General features: G+C 47.5%; 1 protein-coding gene across 5 annotated transcripts in view; it reads right to left on the bottom strand.

Annotated features, from left to right (window-relative positions):
* Positions 1 to 19,782, bottom strand: part of SCAP (SREBF chaperone) — a 52,192-nt gene extending 32,410 nt beyond the window's left edge. For 2 of the 5 annotated variants that reach the window (XM_066351648.1, XM_066351652.1), the window contains exon 1: positions 19,608 to 19,782. The gene's annotated coding sequence lies outside the window, so the exon portion shown is untranslated. Of the gene's footprint in view, positions 1 to 3,359; positions 3,451 to 19,038; positions 19,103 to 19,222; positions 19,381 to 19,607 lie in introns of those variants that run through there. The other 3 variants (XM_066351650.1, XM_066351651.1, XM_066351649.1) reach the window with 3 other exon arrangements.

Raw genomic sequence — 19,782 nt, 5'->3', positions numbered from 1 at the left:
GTTCGAGACAGCGACCTTGGGTCCAAGCTGGTGAGCTTTGCTCAAACCAGATGAGCCCAAGCTCAAGCTGGCGACCTTGGGGTCTCGAACCTGGGTCTTCTGCATCCCAGTCCAACCCTCTATTCACTGCGCCACCACCTGGTCAGGCAATAGTTAACTTTTTTGCCTGACCAGATGGTGGTGCAATGAACAGAAAGTTGGCCTGGAACATAGAGGACCCAGGTTCTAAACCCCAAGGTCGCCAGCGTGAGTGCAGGTTCATCCAGCTTGAGCGCAGGGTCACTGGCCTGAGCATGGGGTCATAGAAATGACCCCACAGTCGCTGGTTTGAAGTCCAAGGTCACTGGCTTGAGCAAGGGGTCACTGGCTCGGCTGGAGCCCCCCAGTCAAGGCACATATGAGAAAACAATCAATAAACAGCTAAAGTGATGCAACTACGAGTTGATGCCTCTCATCTCTCTCTCTTCCTGTGTCGCAGGCTAAAAAAAAAAGAGCGAGTGAGAGAGAGAGAGAGAGAGAGAGGGAGAGAGGAAGAATGGCTGAGGCCTTGGCTGGGTAGATCAGTTGGTTAGAGCACCATTGACATGCCAAGGTTGTAGGTTCGATTCCCAGACAGGTCACATACAAGAATCAACCAAAGACGGCAAAAATCAACCAATGACAGCAAGAATAAATAAAATAAATCGACCTCTCTCTCATCTGGCTTTCTCCCTTCCTCTCTCTCTAAAAATCAATAAATTATTTTTTAAAGGAAGTAATGGCTAAGATGAACCAAAATCTGGGGAGAGATTTGAATATTCAAATTCAAAAAACCCGTAAGTCCCCCAAAAGAGTCAACCCAAAATTATCTTCTCCAAGACACATTCTAATAAAACCACCTAAAATCAAAGAAAGAATTTTAAAAGCAGCAAGAGAAAAAAAATTTTTTCACATACAAAGGAGCCCTAAAAGCTATCGGCGGGATTTCTCAGCGGAAACTTAATAGGCCACAGAGGGAGGAATGATATATTCAAAGTGCTGCAATGAAAAAGTGCCGGGCAAGAAGACTTCCCCCAGCAAAGCCAGCCTCAGAAATGAAGGAGAAAGAAATATTTTCCCAGGTAAAACAAAAGTTTAGAGAGTTCATTACCACTAGACCTGCCTTACAAGAAATGCTGAAAAGAGTTCTTCAAGCTGGAAGTAAAGGATACTAATTTGTAACATGAAAATATAAAAAACATTAGTAAAGATAAGAATATAGTCAAATTCAGGATATTCTAATATAGTCATACCTCATCAACAACAGAGATATATTCCGAGAAAAGTGTGGTTAGGTGATTTCGTCACTGTGTACACACCACAGTGCACTTACACAAACCTATACGGTACAGCCTACTACACGCCTAGGCTATCTGCTATATATAGCTGATTGCTCCGAGGCCACAAACCTGTATAGCAGGTTACTGTAGTTAGCTGTAACACAAAGGCAAGTATCTCTATATCTCACCCTATCCAAACAGAAAAGATACAGTAAAAATATGGTGTAAAAGACTACCGTATTTTTCACTCCATAAGACGCAGCTGACCATAAGACACACCTAGGGTTTTAAGGAGGAAAATAAGAAAAAAAATATGCTGAACCAAATGGTGTGTTAAAATATTTAATAAAATACCATATTTTTCGCTCCATAAGATGCATGGGCATTTTCCCTTCCACTTTGGGTGGGTGGGAGAGTGCGTCTTATGGAGTGAAAAATACGGTATTATATTTATATAACAGAACAGCAAATCCTAGGGGGAAGGGGGAAGAGAGTTAGGGGGAGGGGGGCAAAGGAAATATATTGGGGGACATGGGGGTGGGGGTGAGGGAGTTATATTGAGTGAGACACTTGAATCCATGTTAACACAATAGATTAAAATTAATAAAAATTAGCCTGACCAGGTGGTGGCACAGGGGATAGAGCGTTGGACTGGGACGTGGAGGACCCAGGTTCTAAACCCCAAGGCCGCCAGCTTGAGCACAGGCTCATGTGGTATGAGCAAGGCTCACCAGCTTGAGCCCAAGGTCGCTGGCTTGAGCAAAGGGTCACTTGGTCTGCTGAAGGTACATATGAGAAATCAATGAACAACTAAAGGTGCCACAATGAAGAACTGATGCTTCTCATCTCTCTCCCTTCCTGTCTCTGTCTCTCTGGCCAAAATAAAATAAAATCACTGTACCTACAATAATTTGTTATTGGGTATACAATATAAAAAGATGTAAATTGTGACAATAAATCAAAACATAAGGCCTGACCAGTGGTGGCACAGTGGATAAAGCGTAGACCTGGAACACTGAGGTCGCTGGTTAAAAAAAACAACCCAGGGCCCTGGCCGGTTGGCTCAGCGGTAGAGCGTCGGCCTGGCATGCAGGAGTCCCGGGTTCAATTCCCAGCCAGGGCACACAGGAGAGGCGCCCATTTGCTTCTCCACCTCTCCTTCCTTTCTGTCTCTCTCTTCCCCTCCCGCAGCGAGGCTCCATTGGAGCAAAGATGGCCCGGGTGCTGGGGATGGCTCTGTGGCCTCTGCCTCAGGTGCTAGAATGGCTCTGGACACAACAGAGTGATGCCCCAGAGGGGCAAAGCATCGCCCCCTGGTGGGCGTGCCGGGTGGATCCCGGTCGGGCGCATGCGGGAGTCTGTCTGACTGCCTCCCCGTTTCCAGCTTCGGAAAAATGAAAAAAAAAACCAAAAAACCCAAAAAAACCAGGCTTGCCTGACCAGGCAGTGGCGCAGTGGATAGAGCATTGGACTGAGATGCGGAGGACCCAGGTTCAAGACCCCAAGGTCGCCAGCTTGAGCGTGGGCTCATCTGGCTTGAGCAAAGCTCACCAGCTTGGACCCAAGGTCGCTGGCTTGAGCAACGGGTTACTCGCACATATGAGAAAGCAATCAATGAACAACTAAGGTGTGTCACAACAAAAAACTGATGATTGATGCTTCTCATCTCTCTCCATTCCTGTCTGTCTGTCCCTGTCTATCTCTCTCTCTGACTCTCTCTGTTTCTGTAAAAAAAAAAGTCACAGAGCAGTTGAATGGAATAAACCACAAGACACAACTAGAAGTGCCTAAAAGAGACTCACTTCAGTTTTAAGAACCCAAAAAGATTCAAAGCAAAGGGGTGGAGAATACTGAGCCCTCAGTTCTATACCGTCTCCATGTTAAACACCCTCTTTTGTTATGAACCCCACTTACTGTGACCCCTGCTCTTCGTGCACCACATTGCTATGACAGTCCCCTACGTTCCTTTATCTCCCCATCTTTACATCTTGATGTCTTATTCCTACTGACCCTCGGGCCACCCAGTCCTGACAGCCAGTATGACGGTGACCTATGCCTTACCCAGCCAGTCTCTCCTCAGTATTTCTCAATCATCCAGCGCACCTCCCTGTGCGTGCAGCAGCACGGACAGCTTCCACGTTCTACTCCGACCCTGTCAGAAGGAAGCAGGAGGGGAGCGTGCGGGACGGTGTTCTACAGTCCGCAGTCGTGCACGGCCACGGCCAGGCCTTGACAGTCACTCTCCACTCACTCTCGCTCTCACCCAGAGCAGCGTCCAATCCCGCGCGCTCCATTCATGGGAAGTGCCCTGTACAGGTGAACCACTTCTTCCACTTATACCTTATTTTTACAGTATCTTTTCTAGGTTTAGATAAGCTTAGATGCACAAATATTTACACCACGTTACAAATGCCAATAGCATTTATTGCAGTAGCAGGCTGTGCAGGTTTGCAGCCTGGGAGCGATGGGCTGGACCATACAGCCTAGGTCTGGAGTTGGCTGTACTGTCTAGGTTTGTGTAAGCATACAGTGATGTTCACACAAGATCACCTAATGACACATTTCTCAGAAAAGATCCCCACTGTTAAGTAATGCATAACTATGCATGTATATATGTATGTAAGGCACAGGCTTCAACTACGTATTTATATCCTTCTCAACCCCAAAGCTAAAATCAGGCCCAGGGGGAACATGGTAGAAGAATTCCCACTAAAGTCAGAGGCCAAACAAGGCGATGTGCCTCCCCACCACTATTTACTACTGTTGTGGAGGTACTAGTGAGCACCATTGGGCAATAGAAAGAAAACGGCACACAAATGGAAAAGGTAAATTTATCATTATTTGCAGACAATATTCTATAATATCCAGAAATCCAAGAGAATCAACTGAAAACCTTTTACAGCAGATAAAAGAATCAGGTGCCTGACCTGTGGGGGTGCAGTAGATAAAGCATTGATCTGGAACGCTGAGGTCACTGGTTCAAAGCCCTGGGCTTGCCTGGTCAAAGCACATACAAGAAGCAACTACTGTGAGTTGATGTTTCACACTCTTACCCCGCCTTTCAATCTCTCTCCTCTCTCTAAAATCAACAATTTTTTTTTTTTTTTTTACAGAAACAGTCAGAGAGAGGGATAGATAGGGACAGATAGACAGGAACGGAGAGAAATGAGAAGCATCAATCACTAGTTTTTCATTGCAACACCTTAGTTGTTCATTGATTGCTTTCTCTTATGTGCCTTGACCGCGGGCCTTCAGCAGACCGAGTAATCCCTTGCTCGAGCCAGCGACCTTGGGTCCAAGCTGGTGAGCTTTTGCTCAAACCAGATGAGCCTGCGCTCAAGCTGGCGACCTCCGCATCCCAGTCCGATGCTCTATCCACTGCGCCACTGCCTGGTCAGGCAACAAATAAACTCTTAAAAAAAACATCAGGTAAGGTGCTGAAAATTTATATATAGAAATCAATGCCTTCACATACATCACCAACAAGTAGGTAGAGACATAATGCTTCAACAACACTAAAATCCAACAAAAAAGACCTGAGCATAAACTTAAGAAATGCGAAGAAATCTCTGAGACATTCAAGACCTGAACAAAGAGAAAGTTACACAATCTTCTTAGTGAGGAGACTCATCAGCAAATGTCACTCTTCCTACATGAACCTAAAAATGTACGAGTCCCAATAAAAACAAATAGGACTTCATTTAACATCTAGAAAACAGGACAATTCTCAAAATTGACAATAATGAATGAGAATTTACCAAATATTAAAGCATGCTATAAAGCTAGAGTATTTAAAACAAAGTACTACTAACACAGAAATGCATAATGCATAGAAGAGAAAGTACAGAAAGAGACCAAAATGTACATGATTGATATGTGGCAAAATACATCACACATAGTAAACGATGAGAGATAGTTACTGGGAAAGATGGGTTGTTCAGTAAAAGGTGTTACAACGAATGCACGGCTATTCAGAAAAACATTTAGTTGGACCTACACCTCACACCAAAATAAATCAGATGTATAAAAGATTTCAAGGTGCCTGACCAAGTGGTGGCGCAGTGGATAGAGCGTCGGACTGGAGGACCTAGGTTCGAGACCACGAGGTCGCCGGCTTGAGCGCGGGCTCATCAGGCTTGAGCAAAAAGCTCACCAGCTTGGACCCAAGGTCGCTGGCTCCAGCAAGGGCTTACTCAGTCTGCTGAAGGCCCGCCGTCAAGGCACATATGAGAAAGCAATCAATGAACAACTAAGAAGTCGCAACACGCAACGAAAAACTAATGATTGATGCTTCTCATCTCTCTCCGTTCCTGTCTGTCCCTGTCTACCTCTGCCTCTTTAAAAAAAAAAAAAAAAAAAAAAAAAAAAAAAAGATTTCAAGGTAAAAAATTAAACATAAAAAGTACTTTCAGAAACCACAAAATAATTTTTCATATTTTTCTACTAAGGAAGATCTTTTAGGCATATCAGGAAACCTAGAAGCCTTAAAAGGCCAATGAATATGACCCAATTAAGAACTAAAACTTTCTCTTTTTTTAAGCAAGAGAGGGAAAGGAGAAAGAGAAGAAGAGAGAGGGAGAGAAGAGAGAGTAGGGGCCCTGGCCAGTTGGCTCAGCGGTAGAGTGTTGGCCCAGCATGTGGAAGTCTCGGGTTTGAATCCCAGTCAGGGCACACAGGAGAAACGCCCACCTGCTTCTCCACCCTTCCCGCTCTCCTTCCTTTCTATCTCTCTCTTCCCCTCCTGCAACCAAGGCTCCATTGGAGCAAAGTTGGCCCAGGTGCTGAGGATGGCTCCATGGCTTCTGCCTCAGGCGCTAGAATGGTTCCGGCCGCAACGGAGCAACGCCCCAGATGGGCAGAGCATCACCCCCTGGTGGGCATGCTGGGTGGATCACAGTCAGGCGCATGCAGAAGTCTGTCTGTCTGCCTCCACCCAACCCCCAACCTACCCCCCCCCCCGGTTTCTCACTTCAGAAAAATACCAAAAAAAAGAGAGAGACAGTAGGAAGAGGGGTAAAGGAGAGAGGGGACAGGAGGAGAGGGAGAGAGGGGAAGAAGGGGAGAAGTAAGAAGCATTAACTCATAGTTGCGTCACTTTAGTTGTTCATTGATTACTTCTCATACGTGCCTTGACTGGGGGGCTCCAGACAAGCCAGTGACCCCTTACTCAAGCCAGCGACCTTGGGCTCACACCAGCAACCCCATGCTCAAGCTGACGAGCCTACGCTCAAGCCAGATGAGCCCGTGCTCAAGCTGGTGACCTCAGGGTTTCAACCTGGGACCTCAGAGTCCCAGGCTGACACTTTATCCACTGTGCCACCACCAGTCAGGAGAAGCAAAACTTTTTAATGATAAAACCATCCTAAGTAAAAAGATAAATAATCTGAAAAAAATATAATAGCAATTCACATCACCACAATGTGCTAAGTTTCTTCATATATAAATAATTTTACAAAATCAATTTTAAAAACCGAAGCCTAATAGAAAATGGGTCAAGGGTATGATCAGCTTTTTCACAGGAAAGCAAATGGCAATGGCCCTTCAACCTTATAGCAACATGAGAGACTCATCAAAACAACCTAAACTGTAAGTGTTCATTCTACTAGTCTTTTAACTTTTCTATAATTTGAACTGAGATGTTTGGGGGGAGAGAGAAAAACTATTTTTTCACCTACTGGACTGGCAAAGATCAAACTGTGTGGTACCACAGTGCCAGGGAGGGTGAGGGTAACAGGCACGCCACCCGGCTGAGGAGCAGGTGTGGACAAACCTTCTACGGAGATGTATCTGGCAAGAGCCATCAAAATGGCAAAAGCATACCCTCACCAGCCTGGCACTCCTGCCTCGGTAAGTGACTGGACAGTTGTACTTGGCCATGCGGGGCTGGTGCCTATGGAAGGTCACTCGGTATTATCTGCAACAGCGAAACGTGCAACACCGTCCGTGTCCCTCAGGAAAGCTCTGGGTGAATAAAGGAAGGTACATCCTGACGACGGAACAGTGTAAAAGACAATGAGAAAGCTCTCATGTGTTGAAAATGAACTATTACCACAGAGGAAGAAAGCAAGGGATATGAAGCCACCTTCATGTAAAAGAGAAGGGCTCTCGTGTGTGTGTCTGGGTTGTGCACACAGCCGCCTGACCGGACACTCGAGAACCAGGAGCACAGGCTGCCTCTGGGAGAGGATCTGGCGGCCAGGGGCAAGAAGGAAGGGAAACTTTCCCGTGCACACCCTGTTGTACCTTCTGAATTTTGTGCCATGTGAATGTTTTCCCGCATTGAAAAGGTAAAATTAAAAAAAAAAAAAAGAGCTGAGCTTCCCGGCATAAGCAGCAGCCCCCTCTTCCAGGTCGGCCTGTGTGCTCGCACCCCGCCCCGGGGCCCGAGCCTGGCTCTCAGCCTTCCTGGCCGCCTGGTCCCCCCTGGGAGCAGGCACAGCTGAAGCACCTCTGTGTTCCCTGGAGCACCCACACCTCATTTGGTGCCGAGTGGAAAGTCACTGCAGGTCTGTTGACTAGGCTAAACTAGACCTTTGGAGCAGGTAAGTCATCTTTGGGGGAAAGACGGGCTTTTTTCTGAATGTTGCTTTACAAAACGGACCAATGATCAGGACAGGAAAAAAATGTTTCTCTAAGCATCAAAATTAGCCAAATAAGCCGGAGGAATTTTCAAGTTAACAGTACTGAAAAAAGGAAGAAATTTCAGTTCATGAATAAGAAAACCGATTTTGCCTGACGAGGTGGTGGCACAATGGATAGAGCGTTGGACTGGGATGCGGAGGACCCAGGTTCGAGTCCCTGAGGTGCCAGCTTGAGCGCGGCTCATCTGGTTTGAGCAAGGCTCACCAGCTTAGACCCAAGGTCACTGGCTCAAGCAAGGGGTTGCTTGGTCTGCTGAAGGCCCACGGTCAAGGCACATATGAGAAAGCAATCAATGATCAACTAAGGTGTCGCAACGAAAAACTGATAATTGATGCTTCTCATCTCTCTCCGATCCTGTCTGTCTGTCCCTATTTATCCCTCTCTCTGACTCTCTGTCTCTGTAAAAAAACAACAACAAAAACCAAAAAACCGATTTCAGAGAATCTGAAGCCTGAGAACACATATTTGCAAGAGAGTAATCAGAATACTTGTTGAGTTGGCACAGTGACATCTAGATTGATGGGGGACCCAACGACATGAACTGGTTGTGAAGGCCATCACAAAGAGCCATGGACATGAACATCAACAAATACTAAAGGTTTTCTCTCACAATAGCAGCTACCTACAATCTTTCTTTTAAATTTTCTTTTGTGAGGTCCTGGCAAGTTAGCTCAGTAAGTTAGAGCATCGTTCCCAAATGACAAGGTTGCAGGTTCAATCCTTGGTCAGGGTACACATGGGAAGCAACCGATGATGAATGTATGACTGAGCAGAACAATAAATTCATGCTTCCCTTCCCCCTCCCATCTCTCCTCATCCTCTATCTCTCTAAAAATCAATTAAAAAATTTTTAGTTAAACTTATTTTATGATTTGAGAGAGAAAGAAAGGGAAGAGGAATAGGAGGAGAGGGGGAGAAGGGGGAGGGGGGAACATGGAATTGTTGTTCCGCTTATTTATGATTTTTTTTTGGGGGGGTATTTTTCCAAAGTCGGAAACGGGGAGGCAATCAGACTCCTGCATGCGCCCGACCGGGATCCACCCCGCATGCCCACTAGGGGCGATGCTCTGCCGATGCTCTGCCCATCCAGAGCATTGCTCTGCTGCAACCAGAGCCATTCTAGCGCCTGAGGCAGAGGCCACAGAGCCATCCTCAGCGCCTGGCCAACTTTGCTCCAATGGAGCGTTGGCGGTGGGAAGGGAAGAGAGAGAGAGAGAGAGAGAGAGGAAGGAGGGGGAAAGGGTGGAGAAGCAGATGGGTGCTTCTCCTATGTGCCTTGGCCGGGAATCGAACCCAGGACTCCTGCACGCCAGGCCGACATTCTACCACTGAGCCAACTGGCCAGGGCCTCACTGGATGATTCTTGTGTCTGACCCAGACATTGTATTGGGATGATGCTCTAACCAACTGAGCTACCTGGCCAGGGCCCCAGCTACCTACATTCTTATCCTCTCTTGCTCTGGTCAGGAATGACTAACAAAGGGACTGAACTGACCTCTGCTATCATCATGGGCAAAGAAACTGGTTAAAAGCTAGAAACAACCCAGGAGCCCAATCGGGCAATCCCTGCTATTTCACAAGACCAGACCTTTGGCCCAGGGGGAAGGTGCCCTTAGCCTCGGTCCCAGCAGGTGCAGACAGGAGCATGGCTGGGAACGGCCTCCTGCTCCCAGCTGCACAGGGGCACATCCAGGCCACACAGGACGGAGGCCTCTTGCCTGGTTTGCTGAGTGTGGTCTGCTGAGAGCACCAGGGTTCTGGGTGGTTTACACCACAGTGGAGGTGTGATGAGTCTCTGTTTTATTATCTCAAGAGCTTTTAATACAAATGCCGCAGGAAGATGGTGCCATTCCAAACACAAAATGTGCAACAGCAGTTTGTGAGCGGAAAGAAGAGCCCAGAGATGCGGTTCACCTGGGCCCTCTTCCTTGGAGCTGGGAAACGGGAGCCGCACACACAGGGAGGCTGGGCCCTTCCTTCAGACAGAAATGGACTCAAAATGGATCAAAGACCAAATAAGAGCTAAAACTATACACTCTTAAGGGAAAACGGGAAACCTTCATGGTATTGGATTTGAGGATTTCTCAAAAGCATAGGCAACAACAGAAAAGGTAGACAAATTGGACTTAATAAAAATTAATATTTTTATGCAAAGGAAGCTATCAACAGCGTGGACAACCCACAGAATGGGAACAAATATTTGTGAGTCGTATATCTAATAAGGTATTAATATCCAGAAAATATATATGTTTTAAAATTTTTCCATTGATTTAAAAAAGGGGGAGGGAGGGAAGAGAAAGGGGGACGGGGAGGGGAGAGGAAAGGGAGAAGAAGAGAGAGGGAGAAAGGGGGAAAGAGAGGGAGAGAAGGGGAGAGAGGGAGAGAGGGGGAGAGGGGGAGGAGGGGGAGAGAGGGGGAGAGAGGGGAAGAGAAGGGGGTAGAGGGGGAGAGAGGGGAAGAGAAGGGGTAGAGGGGGAGAGAGGGAGAGAGAGAGGGAGAGAGGGGGAGAGAAGGGGAGAGGGGGAGGAGGGGGAGAGAGGGGGAGAGGGGGAGGGGGAGAGAGGGGGAGGAGGGGGAGAGGGGAAGGAGGGGGAGAGAGGGAGAGAGAGGGAAGAGGGGGAGAGAGGGGGAGAGAGCGGGAGAGAGGGGGAGAGAAGGGGGTAGAGGGGGAGAGAGGGAGAGAGAGCGGGAGAGAGGGGGAGAGAGGGGGAGTGATGGGGAGAGAGAGAGAGGGAGAGAGAGCAGGAGAAAGGGAGAAAGAGGGGGAGAGAGGGGGGTGAGGGGAGAGAGAGGGGGGTGAGGGGAAAGAGAGGGAGAGAGCAGGAGAGAGGGGGGAGAAGGGGGAGAGCAGGGGGGAGAGGCGGAGAGAGAGAGGGGGGGAGAGAGCAGGAGAAAGGGAGAAAGAGGGGGAGCGAGGGGGTGAGGGGAGAGAGGGGGAGAGAGAGCAGGAGAGAGGGGGAGAGAAGGGGAGAGAGGCGGAGAGAGGGGGAGAGAGAGAAGCATCAATTTGTGCCACTCAGGTGTGCACTCATTGGTTGCTTCTCATATGAGCACTGATGGGGACCAAAAGCATGACCTCAGGGAGCCAGGACGACACTGTCCATGGAGCCACCAGCCAGCGTCAATATCCAGAATCTATGAAAAACTCCTACAATTTAGCAACAAAAACAGAAACAACCTGATTCAAAGGACTTGAAAAGACATTTCTCTAAAGAAGATCTACAAATGGACAACAGCACATGGAAAGATTCTCACCATCACCAACCATCACGGAACTCCACGTCAAAACACAGTGAAATACCGTTCCACACCCGCTTAGGGAGGATTTATTAAAAAATAAACACAAGTGCTGGACCTGACCAGGTACACAGTGGACAGAGCATCAACCTGGGATGCTGAGGACGCAGGTTCAAAACCCTGAGGTCGCTGGCTTGAGCGCAGGCTCACCAGCTGGAAAGCGGGGTCACTGGGGGATTGAGCGTGGGATTATAGGCATGACCCCATGGTCACTGGCTTGAGGCCAAGGATCGCTGGCTTGAGCCAGGGGTCACTCACTCTACTGGAGCCCCCCAGTGAGGGTACATATGAGAAAGCAATGAATGAACAACTAAGGTCTGCAACTGTAAGTTGATGGTTTTCATCTCTCTCCCTTCGGGGTGTGTGTGTGTGTGTGTGTGTGTGTGTGTGTGTGTGTGTGTCTCGGAAGGAAGGGAGGGAGGGAGGGAGGGAAAGGAAAGGAAAGGAGGGAGGGAGAGAGGGAGAGAAAGAAAGAGAGAGAGAGAGAAGAAAGAGAGAGAGAGAAAGGAAGGAAGGAAGGAAGGAAGGAAGGAAGGAAGGAAGGAAGGAAGGAAGGAAGGAAAAGGAAAGGGAAAAGGAAAGGAAAGGAAAGGAAAGGAAAGGAAAATAACAAGTGTTGGCAAGAATGTGAAGAACTGGGAGCACGTGTGCATCCCTGGGGAAATGTAAAATGATGCAGCCACTACGGAAAATTGTTTAATGGTTCCTCAAAAATTAAGCATAGACTTACCATGTGATCCAGCAATTCCTCTCCTAAGTATATACTCAAAGAATTCAAAGTAGACATTCAAATAGCTTTCTGTATATCTGTATTTATAACAGCATTATTCACAAGTGGCAAGAGATAGGAACTGCCCAAATATTCACTGGCAGATGAAGACATAAACAAAATGTACATATACATACAATAGGATATTATTTAGCCTGAAAAAGCAATGAAATTGACAAACGCTACAACATGGATGAACACTGAAAACATGACATTGAGTGAAATAAGCCAGTCACAACAGGACAGACGTAGCATGATTCCAGTCAGACGAGAGACCAGAAGAGGAAAATTCAGAGAGGGACAGAAGTTGCATGGTGGTGGCCAGGGTCTGGGGAGTTACTGTCTGGGCCACGGAGTTCCAGTTTTGCAAGTAGGTTTACAGCTGCATTGTGACACTCTTTTGAGCTAATTAAGCTACTGTAATAATCATAATCTGCATGTCTTTTTCCATACAAGCAACTGTAAACCTACTTTTCCCCATATCTGTACTCTAGACAAAATCAAAACAGTTGCTCAGAAGAGACATGGCCATCCCAGGCCCTGGACCTGAAGAAAATTTCTAACTGGCCTCACAGGTTTTCTTGGGGACTTTTTATCTAGATCTCAATGCAAGCTGATGAGACCCTGCAAGAGAGAGAGTTCAGTAAAAAGCTAACTTGGAAGAGGGGCCAGAGTTAGGCTGCTTCCTAACAATCCAAAAACAGAACACTGCCTGGAACGGTGCGCTGAAGCGGCTTCCGGCACAGAACCCCGGATGTCCCCACTCACAGTTAAGCTTGGGATAGCTTTTAGAAGGTAAAGAATTCAAGATTATTCTCCTTGCCTGACTGGTGGTGGCACAGTGAACAGAGTATCAGCCTGGGACTCTGAGGTCCCAGGTTCGAAACCCCGAGGCCACTGGCTTGACCACAGGATCATCAAAATGATCCCATGGCCCTGGCCGGTTGGCTCAGCGGTAGAGCGTCGGCCTGGCGTGTGGGGGGACCCGGGTTCGATTCCCGGCCAGGGCACACAGGAGAAGCGCCCATTTGCTTCTCCACCCCCACCCCCTCCTTCCTCTCTGTCTCTCTCTTCCCCTCCCGCAGCCGAGGCTCCATTGGAGCAAAGATGGCCCGGGCGCTGGGGATGGCTCCTTGGCCTCTGCCCCAGGCGCTAGAGTGGCTCTGGTCGCAACAGAGCGACGCCCCGGAGGGGCAGAGCATCGCCCCCTGGTGGGCGTGCCGGGTGGATCCCGGTCGAGCGCATGCGGGAATCTGTCTGACTGTCTCTTCCCGTTTCCAGCTTCAGAAAAAGGAAAAAAAAAAAAAAATGATCCCATGGTCACTGGCTTGAGCCCAAGGGTGCTGGCTTGCACCCAAGGTCACTGGTTCAGCTTGAGCCACCCCCACTCCTGGTCAAGGCACATATGAGAAGCAATCAATGAAGAACTAAAATGACACAACTATGAGTTGATGCTTCTCTCCCCCTCCCCCCAAAAAAGATTATTCTCCTGGACAAGACTATGATATGTAACATTCTCTGTTGTCTGTAAAGGCAGGTCTTGATGTTTCTGTAACTGGGGTGACAAAGGTGACTGAATGGACTCAGGTCTGAAAGAAAGAACCCAATCACCCCATGCAGATGAGTACAAACATGAGCTGGTAGAGGAGAGAAGGGCTGAGTAGGCCAGCTTAGGGCAGATGTGAGAGTGGGAAGCAACGGAGGAGCGTCACAGAAGAGAGAGACTGTGATTGGAGACTTCCTGAGTGACAGCAGTCCTCTGAAAGGCAAAACCCAGCCCACAGCCAAATACTGCATGTTAGGTTGGACAGGCTGCTCAAAGGAGAAAGTTACTGAAAAACATAAAAATAAATGAGATTTTTATATTTTAAAAAAATTGTAGCCTGACTTCTGGTGGCACAGTGGATCAACCGTCGACCTGGAATGCTGAGGTCGCTGGTTCAAAACCCTGGGCTTACCCGGTCAAGGCACTTATGGAAGTTGATGCTTCCTGCTCCTCCCCCCTTCTTTCTCTCTCTCTCTGTCTTCTTCTCTAAAATGAATAAATAAATAAAAAATAATTTTAAAAAAATTGTAGAATAGCCTGACCAGGCGATGGCACAGTGGATAGAGCGTCGAACTGGGATGCCGAGGGCCCAGGTTCGAGACCCCAAGGTTGCCAGCTTGAATGCAGGCTCATCTGGTTTGAGCAAAAGCTCACCAGCTTCAACCCAAGATCACTGGCTAGAGCAAGGGGTTACTTGGTCTGCTGAAGGCCTGCGGTCAAGGCACACATGAGAAAGCAATCAATGAACAACTAAGGTGTCGCAATGCACAACGAAAAACTAATGATTGATGCTTCTCATCTCTCTCCGTTCCTGTCTGTCTGTCCCTATCTATACCTCTCTCTGTCTCTGTAATAAAAATTTAAAAAAATTGTAGAATAGTTTACATGAAAAGATGGTCACAGTCCTGGCCAGTCCGCTCAGTGGCTAGAGCATCGGCCCAGCATACAGACATCCAGGTTCGATTCGCAGTCAGGGCACACATGGAATCGACCGGCTGCTTCTCTTCCCCTCCCTCTCCCCCTTCTCTCTCTCTTTCCCTCTCACAGGCAGTGGCTTGATTGGTTTGAGCATTGGCCTCAGGTGCTAAAAATAGCTGGCATCAGCCCCAGACGGGCTGCTGGGTGGATCTCCGTTGGAATGCATGTGGTAGTCATTCTATCTCCCTCTCACTTAAAAGAAAAAGAAAAAAGATCACAAAATAACATAGAAAATGGATACAAAAGAGCATGATCCCAATATAGAGAGAAGGATCAGACAACTTAACTCTGTGTGTATATGTGCGCGCGCGCACCTATTAATGTTTCTTCAACATAGATGACTTGTATTAAAAACAACAACAACAATAAAAAACCTAATCCCTGAAGAAATTTAGAAATATGAGATTGCAGGAAAAGAGTAGAAATCACACTATAATTGAAAATGCAATCTTGTCCTGGCCAGGGAGTTCAGAGCATCAATCCTGATATGACAAAGTTGCAGGTTTGATCCCCAGTTAGGGCACATACATGAATCAACCAATGAATGCATGAATGAGTGGAATCAATGTTTCCACTCATTTATGTTTTAGGGCTTTATATTTCTCTTGCTCACATGAGCACACTCTCTCTAAAACCAATAAATAAAAATTTTAAATATTACAATCATCATAACCTCACCTAAAAATAAGGAAAAAGCTGACTAAAAACCAACAGCCTGCTATGTACTTGGCAAAACAATACTCTAAGAATGATTAATGCTATTCAGCATGAAACATTAAGTAGTGGCATCATGCTCTGGTTTTAGGTGCATCTGTACGGAACCCTGGCTCTCAAAGTACGGTTCCCGGGGCCAGCAGCGGCAACACCTGGTAATTTGCCTGAAATTCAAATTCTGGGGCCAACCGGACTTACAGAATTGCGACTCTGGAGGTGGGGTTAAAACAAGTCCTCGGGGTAATTTTTTTTTTTTTTTTTTTTTTTTTACAGGGACAGAGAATCAGAGAGAGGGATAGTTAGGGACAGACAAACAGGAACAGAGAGAGATGAGAAGCATCAATCATCAGTTTTTCATTTGGACACCTTAGTTGTTCACTGATTGCTTTCTCACATGTGCCTTGACTGTGGGCCTTCAGCAGACTGAGTAACCCCTTGCTCGAGCTGGTGACCTTGGGTCCAAGCTGGTAAGCTTTTGCTCAAGCCAGATGAGCCCGTGCTCAAGCTGGCGACCTCGGGGTCTTGAACCTGGGTCCTCTGCATCCCAGTCCAACGCTCTATCTACTGTGCCACTGCCTGGTCAGGCCTCCGGGTGATTTTTTAATGCTAAGGTTTAAGAACCACTAGTATAATTATAGTATAATTATATTACTAGTATAAGTAATAATGCCTCACTTAGATAAAAAAAATATCTTGTCTAGAAAATAAATGTATTTCTTGCTCAAAACCCACTGTTATTTTAACCTAAACCCTGAACAAATACTAATCTATTCAATTATGAAATGACAAGCTGGAAGATGATAAAGCTATTTTCTAAATTAGCTAGAATCTTGGAACAACTCATTGTGAGATAATGTGCCAACCACTACAGTGGGATGAACTGAAGAAAATCAAATCTAGTTTGTAAAAAGTGGTAAGGCGCCTGACCAGGCGGTGGCGCAGTGGATAGAACATCAGACTGGGATGCAGAGAACCCAGGTTCTAGACCCCCGAGGTTGCCAGCTTGAGCGTGGGCTCATCTGGTTAGAGCAAAAAGCCCACCAGCTTGAACCCAAGGTCGCAAGCTCCAGTAAGGGGTTACTCGGTCTGCTGAAGGTCCGCGGTCAAGGCACATATGAAAAAGCAATCAATGAACAACTAAGGTGTTGCAATGTGCAACGAAAAACTAATGATTGATGCTTCTCATCTCTCTCCGTTCCTGTCTTTCTGTTCCTGTCTATCCCTCTCTCTAACTCACTCTCTGTCTCTGTAAAAAAATAAACAACTAAAAAAATTAAAAAAAAAAAGTGATAAGGCTACAATGTAAGTAATTGTAATTTCAATATTTAGATGATTTTAAAATACTCTAAAGTTGGGGAACAGCACAAATATTACTATTACAACTGCCATATTTGTGTGAACTGATTATTTTAGTTTCACTGGCTTCTAACTGAAATTAACATGTTTCAGAAAGAAGAGGTCCAACAAAATTTAACTTCCAAAGGGCTTCAGATCACACACTGTAGCTTCAAACTTAAGATCAGTGCTTCTTTGAGACATAGACTGTTCAGATATCCTCATTCACACTCATGACTGCAATGTTAAAATAATTTAAACTGGTTATAAATATGAAATACCGTTCTCTCTGATTATGTGAAATGACACTGACCTTCTCTAGACTTCCAGGTCAGGAACAAATGATGAGTATAATGCTTCACATAATTTAAACTTTTATTTTTCAATGTTTATTTTGTTGATTTAGACAGAGACAGGAAGGGGAAGAGAGAGACACACACACACACACACACACACACACACACACACACATAAAAAACATAGCTCTGTTCCTGTATGTGCCCTGACTGGGGATCGAACCAGCAATCTCTGTGCTTAGGGATAACCCTCTAACCAACCAAACTACCAAGCCAGGGCCATAATTTATGCTTTTTTTTTTTTTTTTTAATTTATGCTTTTAAAAAATATGAAATATCCAATAAACCAGTGGTTTACAAATGTTTTTGGTTATGAATCCCCAACAGCAAAAATTTGAGTATATATCTCCAATATATGTATATGTTTATATATAAATGATAGGTACGTATATTACTGATACTACATATGTACGTTATAAAATATGTAATAAAAATTCAGTAAGGCTGATATAAACGTGAAGATAGTTCTTTTTCCTGAGACCCATGTTCACTCTTGATGCTTGACACACACACACACACACCTGCCCGCTTTGGACTCCACTGCAAAGCTTACGTGTGGCCCAGCAAGGCCGCGAGCATCCCCAGGCAGTGCTCCTAACCACTCAAGTGGAAGCTGTCAAAAGCGGTGGCCAAACTGCTGTCTCCTCCCTGCTCAGTTCCACCACCTCCGACTCAAGTCTGTGACGCTGCCTTCCTCCTTCACCTCATCACCCGCCAATGGACAGTGGTGAGGACTATGACGCCAGCAGGTGCAAACAGTTTAAGAGCACTGACTCTGTTGTCAGACAAACTTGGGTCTACGCCCCGGATTTACCAGGTGACCCAGGGCCAGTCAGATAACGTCTCTAAAACTCATCAGTAAAGGGAGTGATAACTGTATCATCTCACTGGGTTATTATGATTGAGATAAGCGATTATTAGAGCACCCAGCACAGTATAACACAAGTGCTCAATAAATATTTTACCTACAACTATCATTTCGGGTGGCAAAAGAAGTCACCTGGACTTTGTTTCATCGGCCAACGCAGGGAAGAAGGAGGTTAGAGTAGGAGTAGCTCAGGTGGTAGTCGGGCAGGCCTGGTTTGAAGGCCTGAGCTATCAACTTACAACTGGGTAACGCCGGGAAACCAGTTTCTCTCTGAGGGGCAGCTTCGCATCTGATCATGCGTGGCGATACCAACCATTATACGATGCACCTGTCAGAGCCAGTAAGCAAACAGCATATAAACCTAAGTGTCTTCATTCAGGGTGTCTGGGCCCATTCACATGGAGGGCTAGACACAAGGAGGGTAAGCCTCCTTAAAGTCTACCCCGAACGTTAAGAAATGCATGTGTACTGAACCCACAAGTGCGGTTTGTTTCCCAATGAACAGTGCATTTGCTCACACACGACCTCAGGCAATTCACAACCTTTATGCCTCCATTTTCTGGTCATAAACTTGGAGTAGACGTTTTTACCCATCGTCCAACAGTACACTACATGACTTGGGGGGAGGGTCCCCTAAGCCAGAGATTACAACAAAGAGAGGTACTGTTTTTGCCACAACGAAACAGAGAACTCTCAAACATCAGACTGACTCCTGAGACCTAATTCTTTCCATTTCAATCTATGACCCAAAGGATGAATAAGGACATATTTTTATACATATTTAGTACTTTTTACATTGTGTGCCCTCCCTGTAGGAGTGCTGCAAATGTGTAACGCGCTTCAAACCTAAACTGTATTGACTGACATATACTTTTTAAAAAGTACCGGTCGTCAGCTGGGCATCACTCTCAGAAACAGCTAAAAGGTATTCAGCGTTAAGACGACACACCTGCCCCCGGCTCCCTTGTAAGAGCTTCCATCGTCAGCACGGTATCCTGAGAGGACAGCACATCATCGAGGACACTGCACACCCCAACTCCACGAAACGTTTGGTTAGACGGGAGAAAACCCACACAAGGCTAACATCATTCTACACCCTCTGTACAAGCATTATTACAAAATCTCCGGAAAGGGTTTAGTCACACGCAGCGCTGTCACCACACAAGGTAGGGCAGGAGGTGGGCGACCGAGGGGAAACTCCAGCCCGAGCCCCCTCCGCCCAGCAGCATGCCCACCTGTACGCCTTTCCGCGATGCAAACTGGCTGGACCCAGAGCTCTCAGCAGCTAATGCTGTCGTGACGCTATAATCCTGTGTGGCACACAGAGGTACTAAGCCCACCTACAAGTCAACAGGCCACGTTAGCGAGCCGAGTGCGGGTTTCAGCAACACAGAAAACGAGAAACCAAGCTAAACCCACCCAAGCTACGTGGTGTCTCTCAATCAGATCTTCCAAAAGAGGTGGGAGTGAGCAGCGTGCTCTCCCCCGCGCTCCGGGAAGCCCGGACAGCCCCAAAGGCAGGTTCTAGAACCGACAGCTTCCCCGGGGCCGGCGGGGCCAGGGGCGCAGCAGCGAGCCCCCTCTCCCGGCGGCGGTCACCTGGGGCCGGAGGGGGGGAGAAAGGGGGCCACGGCGGGCCGGCCCCGCTCCGGGCTACGGTCTCCCCGCCTGGGCGGCGCAGCTGCTGGACAGCGCCCACGCCCGCGCCCGAGGCGGCTCCCATCCCGGGGCTCCCGGGGCCGCGCGGCGGAAGGCCCGAGCCGGGGCCCGCGAGCAGGCACCGTGGGGACGCGCGCGGTGGTACCTGTGGCGGCAGCTGCTCCCCGGCGGCGGCGGCGGCGGCGGCGGCGGCGGCAGCGAGGGCGGGGCGCGGCGTGCGCGCTCCCGGCTCGCGGTCCGGTGCGTGGCGCCCGCCCTCTTTCTCTCTCCCGGCCGCCAGACGGCCGCGCAGCTCCCCGCCCCTTCACCTCTCACCTCCT

Source organism: Saccopteryx leptura, chromosome 10, assembly GCF_036850995.1.
Source record: "Saccopteryx leptura isolate mSacLep1 chromosome 10, mSacLep1_pri_phased_curated, whole genome shotgun sequence".
Lineage (NCBI taxonomy): Eukaryota > Metazoa > Chordata > Mammalia > Chiroptera > Emballonuridae > Saccopteryx > Saccopteryx leptura.
This window is presented reverse-complemented; position numbering and strand designations above follow the sequence as displayed.